Below are 7,497 nucleotides of genomic sequence, written 5' to 3' on the forward strand. Positions count from 1 at the left end.
GTCACACAACAATGTATGAGAAAGAATGAACCACAATTAAGCCAACATAATTGCATTTAAGTAACACCCTCCAAAGTAGGAAACAATAAATCTTTGGCTCAAAGTAATCAGGGTAGGCAGATCATTGGAACTGCTCAATTCAGCTGTCTTAAAATTCACAGCAATAGAAAAACATGCACTGAAATTACCATGAGTTCCTAATCCCAAGAAACAAGCCAGTTGCCCAAATATGCAAGACGTACACTTTCTCAAGTATATCATTATTGCCAACACTTCATTCTCCTCTGGATTATCGTTGGATGAACAACTGAGCCTACTTTTATTACTGGAGTCAGTGTTCAATTACCAGGATAATGAGGAAGAGCCTTATCAAGAATTACCCAAACCTAAAGCTAATCAACAGAATATTCAAATTAAGCCACAATTCATTCTTCTTATTGGTATTTTTGTTCCAGAATCCAATTAAATATATACTTTTCTTCAGGTGATTTTTACAACTCTCTAGTCTCTACAGAGTAGAGGCAGAATTGTGTTTCATTATTTTTTGTTACTGAAAATAAACAAGCTCACAGTCACCCAGTCATGTCAGACTCATAATAACCTTGTAGAGCTGAGTATAACTGCCTCTGTGGGTTTCTGACACTGTAAATTTTATGGGAGTAGAAAGTCTCCTCTTTCTCCTGTGGAGGGGCTGGTGGTTTTGTACTGCTGACCCTGCAATTACCAGCCCGACTTGTAGCCCACTATGCCACAAAGGCTCCTTTTGTTACTCAAAACAGATCTAGAAAACAGATCTACTCTCAGAAAGGAAATGTTGTGATTATGAAGGACCTGGAGGACCAGAATAAGGGTCATGCCTTCTATCATGGCTGAGAAGAGATGCAGCGACAAAAGTACTTTCTCCTTAATAATATTTGATCTTGAGTTGTAACTGTTAACTTCCTTAGTAAACTCCATAACTGAGTTCTTGTGACCATACGGCACCATGTAAAGGAAGAGTGCTGTGGGAGATATAGTTGGTGTCAGACTAGAAGAAAGAAGTGCTGTTGTCGGGTGGAGGCATATTTGACTCTGCGTCATAGGCGTAATCCTTGGGTAAGTGTGGAATTGGCTTATTCGTCCCCGTTAAGTAGTCCTGAGGCTATTTCTTGAATTATTTAGGATTTTATGAGGAGCACTGGTGACTCTGTGAGTTAAGTGTGTGCCTGCCAACCATGAAGTTGAACGTTCAAACACGCCACACTCTGAAAGAGAGAGGCTGGCTATTCCTATAACGCAGGGGTGTCAAACTCAATGAACACGTGGGGCACTTGGTGCAACTGGCAAGATCCACACGGGCCACATCACATCTACAAATTTTGTTAAATTTATATTTAGGAGACAGCAAGACAAGCTATTTATTATTAGAATATTTAAGTTTACCTACGAATGTTCAAGTCTTGTCTTGTTGTTGTTCTATGACCAACATGGCAATAGAAGACAACAATCATGAGTACCTTTATGCCTGTGGCATTTAGTTTTGTTTGAGAGGTGGTGAGAAACTAAAGGCTATTACAACTAGTAAAATGCATCTTCAAACTCCCGCCCTCAGAGACTCCTCTCCATTCTAAGGGGAGCCAGTCACCAGATCAGTAGTTGGGAACGTACTATCAAAAATATAGATGCCCAACTGCACTCTCTGAAAAGCTGATTCTGTTCAATTGAATTGTGTCCTCCAGTGTTGAAAAACAAGTGCTCACTTCAGCAGCACATATACTAAAGTTGGAACAATACAGAGAAGATCTGGATGGCCCCTGTGCAAGGATGACACGCAAAATACGTGAAGTGCTCCATAATTTTATGATATTAAGTGTTAACGATGAAATAAATGATCATGTTTCATTTTGTGGGGAGCAAGTAGAAAGAAAGAAAAACAAAACAAATCTCTCCAGATAATTTTTATTTGAATCTAAAATTAACAATATTGTTTCAGATCCTCAATAAACCTGTGGTAGTCCAGGTTGACTAGAGAAACAAATTCAGAGACACTCATATGTGTATACGAAAGAGTTTTATATAAAAAAGAAAATTGTATGTTGAGAAAATATCTCAGCGCCATTCAGATCAAGTCCATAAGTCCGATATTAGCCAATATGTCTGATACCATTCTATAAGTTCATCTTCAGACTCACGCAACATACACAATGATACTGAGTGCAGGAAGATGACAAAACAGTGGGTGGAACGCCTTGTGGATCCAGGGGCAGTGGAAACATCTTAGCGCTTCCCTGGGTCTCCACATGGCTCCCCCTGCTCTAAGGCTCTGGCTCCATCAGTGTGTCTCCATGCGGCTCATCATCAGTTATGTGTTTCAGGAAGCAAGCGTGTGTCCTGCCTCCAGCAAGCTATTTATCTCCTTCCTTAGCACCTTCAAAGGAGGTCATCAAGTTGCAAACTGATTGACAAGCGAAACTTCACCCCTTCACTTTTAAGCCTCAAAATGACTACAGATTATGTAACTGTCACAAACACATACATGTGCATCAAGAAACCTGCGAAATTTATTAACCAAATCTTTCAAAACTTGAAAAAAGAAATCAATTTTTGAAAACCATACTATGAGACTTCAATACACCGGTCTCCAAAAAAGACAGATCAGTAGGAAATAAACTCAATAAAAAGGCTACAATCAGACAACTCAACCTGAGCTGGAGGAGCCACGTGGAGACCTATACTGGTGCTGAGATGCTTCCACTGCCACTGGATCCAAAAGACTTCCCATCCACTGGCCTGTCATCTTCCTGCATTCAGCTTCTTGCGTGTATTGCATGATATTGAAGAGGTATTTACAGATTGGTATCAGACATATGGGCTAATATTAAATTTATAGACTTGATCTGGACTGGGCTGGGATGTTTTCTTAATGTACAATTACTCTGGTATATAAAGCTCTTTCTCACACATATACATCTCCCTAGATTTGCTTCTCTAATCTACCTGGAATAACACATCACTCCACAGGAGAAAGATGAGAGTTTCAATTCTCTTAGAAATTTAAAGCATCAGAAATCCAAAGGAGCTAAAAAATGTGGACTTGAGCTAGAATTCAAATAAAATTCTTTGCAAAATAACAAAGACCCTGTGTCTGAAATTCTTTGTCCTTTCCCTGGAAGCTTGGTCAGGTACATATCAAATCTTTAGTCCACTTGAAAACCATCTGTAACACAATATCAATGACTATTGTACCTTATCACATTAGTTGTTTTCCCTATCCCCAATAATATAAATATAGCTTTCTAAAATTCAATTCTTGTCAACCAAGAAACTGGATTGAAATTGGCACAAATAAAGATAGATCCTTGAGAAAGCTTCAATTTTAAACATGTTCCCAAGAGGAGAAAACCAAGAGAGACAGAGGAAAACACAGAGAGAGAAAAACAAATGCTGTGAGACAAAGAAGCAGAGAGGTAAGACAGAACTCAGAAAAGAGATAAGGGGAAGAGAAAATAAATCAGACAAACAAAAAAATTGAGAATGGAAAATAAATTATTAGGGATTTTTTTCATTTGCTTTTTTGCTGTGCATGAGTACATGAATGTGCCAAGTGGCTCTCACCTTACACTTGATTTTACCTTGGCCAGCCATATCTGAAAATTGATCTCATGTGGGAACAACTTTTCTGCTTACCATGAAAAAGAGGACCAGAGTCATATGTCCTTTGACTTCTTACTAGAAAGCAAACACAATTCCAAAGTTTCTCTCAGAAACACTGCCATCCAGTGACCCTGAGGGCATAGTAGAACTGCCTCTGCAGGGAGTAGAAAACCTTCTAGTACTCCCATGAATAAAGCCTCTGGCGTCATGTTGATTTCATTCACAATAATCCTGCAAATATCTTCAGGAGCAGGTAGCCCTATCATTCCTCTGAGCAACAACTTGGGGATTTGGACCACTAACCTTGTAGTTGGCAGTCCAACATTTATCCAACAGCATCACCAAGACTCTTGGTTAACTTGACTACACAGAGACAATATCAGTTCTTCTCTAGCACGGGGTTCTCTCAAATTAGATTTAGAGGCCTGGAAGGAGATAGAGACAAAGGAAGTTTAGAAGACCCTCCCACTTCCCATAAATATGTGAGTAACAATGCTTTTGGTTACTAAGTACATGCCGAATAACATGAAGTAGGGCGAGAAAAAAATAAAGCAAGAAAGGGAGGAAGGAAGAAAGGAATGAAGGAAGGGAGGGAAAGGAAAGAAAGAAAAGAAAAAAGAAGAAAGCATTTGAATTCAAGGTTTGGCAAATATCTAGCTAGCAATAAATTGAAGATTTAATATTATTATATGCACAAAAAATAAAATAAAGCCTAATGCTCATCCAAGCATATTTCAATCAAAGCTCTCTCTGGGAACCTTCCTACTGACAATACAATTTCAAGCAAAATAAACAATAAGATGCAAAACCTACAGTAAGCAGTTTAGAAAATTACATATCAAATATCTTCCTAAGAGCCCCGGGGTCTGATGAGCAGAAGTTTTGCCTAACAGGTCTCATTGCATATGCAGATTTAAATCATTCACTTGTTTAAGAAATCTCCTATTCTCTATTTACTCAAGCACTTCAGTGGTGGGCTGTCACCAGTAGTCATGCCAAGAGTCAGAACAAAAATAAGAAAGTCATTTTTCTAGTTTTGAAGAAGCAATATGAAAATAACTAGCAATCTTAGAATTTTGCAGTGAAGTCAGGTAACAGTAGTGTATTCAGTCAAAATCTGTACTCCATGGTGTGATTTCAGGAACAGAGATGATTCATACAGTATGCATACACATACACTGCATATTTGTGTGTGCATGATTAGCTACCTAGGCAAGTGGATATTCTATCTCTCTTATTTTACAGATGAGGACCCCAGAGAGAGCTGCTGTCCAAAGTTACCAAACCAGTGAGTATAAACACTGACATAAAACCACAGGACTGCTAATGTTGGCTCCTCTTTTCACTCTTCAAAGATTTTAACGCATGGCCTTTCATATCTTGTGTGTGTGTGTGTGTGTGTGTGTGTGTGTAGCTTGTTCAGTGGCATACTTTTCACCTTTCATGTAGGAAACATGGGCAGGGTGTCTTACTATTTATCTATGGAGGTTTGTATATCGTATATCGCTATCGCTACGATGCCGACCAGGCCAGCAGAGTTTCCAAACTAAGATGAATTAGAAAAAGATGCATGGTGATTTACTTTAGAAACCCAGCCAGTGGTAACATTATAGATCACAGCAATCTGAAATACAACCAGTCATGGAGACGCCACTGGACCAAGTGGCTAACAACATCTTAATCTTAATGGCTGCATCCTTCTAAAGATGTTCAAGTTATTTAGACTTTGATTAAATTGAATAAACCCCCTATTCTCTCATAGATTCTCATATATTTGTCTGATGATTTAGCGAATAATAGAATTATAAAATAAAAGGGCAAGAACAATAAGCTAAGCAGATGTCCTCGAACCAAGGGAATTAATAGCATTCACCTCTACAATGTGACTCGCTTGTTCTCAAGTGGTTGTTTAGTGCTCTGGCTGTGAAAATATACCCACCAGCGTCTGGTATGATTATTAAACTTTGAAAAAACAGATTTTTATTTTAGCCCTACTTTTAAAATACTTTTTAGATAAATATATACTGCAGGGGATATAAAAGCATTTTTTCAATGATCTGTTTCTCAGATAAAAGTAGCCCACTGAATCTAAACAATTGTTGATAATAAAAGCACGTCACAAGTGAGGGCTGAATTGGACATGTGCTTTGTGATGGTTTCCACTCAAGAGACAACTTCACACTTTCAGTTTGTCTGTAAAAAGGTCGCAGGCATTCCACAGCATCCACTTGGCTTTCTACATGAAAATGTCTCTGCCTATGATAATGGGAAATTCAGAGTAAGAGAGAAAGAGAGATGCCCTCTTTCTGCTGGGGGTCACTCATTTACCTGGATGAGATGATCATTTTAGGGGAAAAGTTGATTCTGTCTCCAAGGATCTTTTCCATTCAGTGACAAACAAATGACAGAAAGGAAATGCTGTTGTCAGTCAAGTGAGGAGAAACGCAGGTGAGAGCTGGAGGTCAGGAAGGATTTCTTGAAAAGTGAACATTCTCAGGCTAGACAAGGAAGAAAAAGAAACAAATCTATGCTTCAAAGAAAAGAAGAAGAAGAAAAAACACCCGCACCGACAAATGTCAGTACTACTACTGCTAGTAGTGGTTGGTTGTTGCAGTGTTGGCGGCAGGGAGGCAGGGGTCTTGCGTGTTTCATGCACTGTTGCCATGGGTTGCCATTCAATCCAGTCTAATGGACGGTGATTTTGTGTATGAGGGCCTTCAAAAAGTGTGTAGAAAATCTTCCATTATCTTTTAATTCCATTATTTTCGACAAGCTCGTTGAAGGCTCCTTGTGTAAGAGAAAGCAAGGTGGCCCAGTCCTGTCCTGTCTTCATAATCCCTGCCATGTTGATGTCTTGTGACTATGGTGTCCATCTTTCCAGGTGTTTGAGATTTTTGACAGTAAAACATACGTTTATATATTATTTATATAATGATAAGGAAAATAATTAAGTTATAACTTACCAGCAAGTCAATGAGCTAGAGAAAAATATTAGGGGTAACTGTGCACACGATGTAAGCCTAATGTGTTCAGGACGATTGAGGAGATCCTCGTGACTGGAGTCCATGCCAGGAATTGTGATACAGTTTACTCTTAGGTCTACGGAATCTGAGATTATAAAGTTAGATTTGGGACTTTCTGAAATTATAATATGTTAAATCATGTGATGATCGAAGTCCATTCAGTCATTTTGCCTTTTTCTCCACAAACACCTATTGAGTATGTACTGCCCCACAAGCACTGCTCTCGGGGAAGAAAGGGAAACGGGCACAGCAGCCTCACTTTTCTGGAGCAAGTATTCCAGGGAGAGGGAGTTCACATAAACCAGTGGTTAAAAAAAAGTTTTAAATTTGATCAAGTCATGTTCTATGCAAAAAGTTAAATGGAAGGATTTGGAATGTCTGAGTGGTGTTGGTACTCCTGCCGATTGTTTAGCGAAAGCCGATCTGAAAGGATGGCATGAACTCTGATATGGATGCTGATAATCATAGTGAAAGACAATTGTGTAGATCTAGCCCAAATGCACAATACCAAAACCAACACACAGCTAACTGTCATCCAGTCAATGCCTCTAGGACATGGTAGAATTGCCTTTATGAGTTTCAGAGTCTGTAACTCTCTATGGGAGTAGACAGCCCCATCTATCTCCAGCAGCGTGGCTGTTGGTTTCCAGTGAGTAACCGGTAAGCTCCCAGGGCTCCTAAGTAACTGAGCCAAACAAATGAGGTTCTTGATGTACAGATAGATGCTGAACTGTGGAAATCTCAAGGTTTCTCAGACAAAGCTAAAAATTGCTTTTCCTTCCCTGACAAATCAATTAACTTACTGAAGAGCAAACTGTTTTCTTAACGGTCTTCATCCAAT

General features: G+C 39.1%; 1 non-coding gene across 1 annotated transcript; it reads left to right on the top strand.

Annotated features, from left to right (window-relative positions):
- Positions 1-1,731: 1,731 nt before the first annotated feature.
- On the top strand, positions 1,732-1,839 carry LOC142428350 (U6 spliceosomal RNA). The gene has a single exon (XR_012780271.1). It is a non-coding gene; the product is annotated as a U6 spliceosomal RNA (small nuclear RNA).
- The last annotated feature ends 5,658 nt before the right edge of the window (positions 1,840-7,497 follow it).

The sequence above is a fragment of the Tenrec ecaudatus genome, chromosome 15, assembly GCF_050624435.1.
Source record: "Tenrec ecaudatus isolate mTenEca1 chromosome 15, mTenEca1.hap1, whole genome shotgun sequence".
Taxonomy (NCBI): domain Eukaryota; kingdom Metazoa; phylum Chordata; class Mammalia; order Afrosoricida; family Tenrecidae; genus Tenrec; species Tenrec ecaudatus.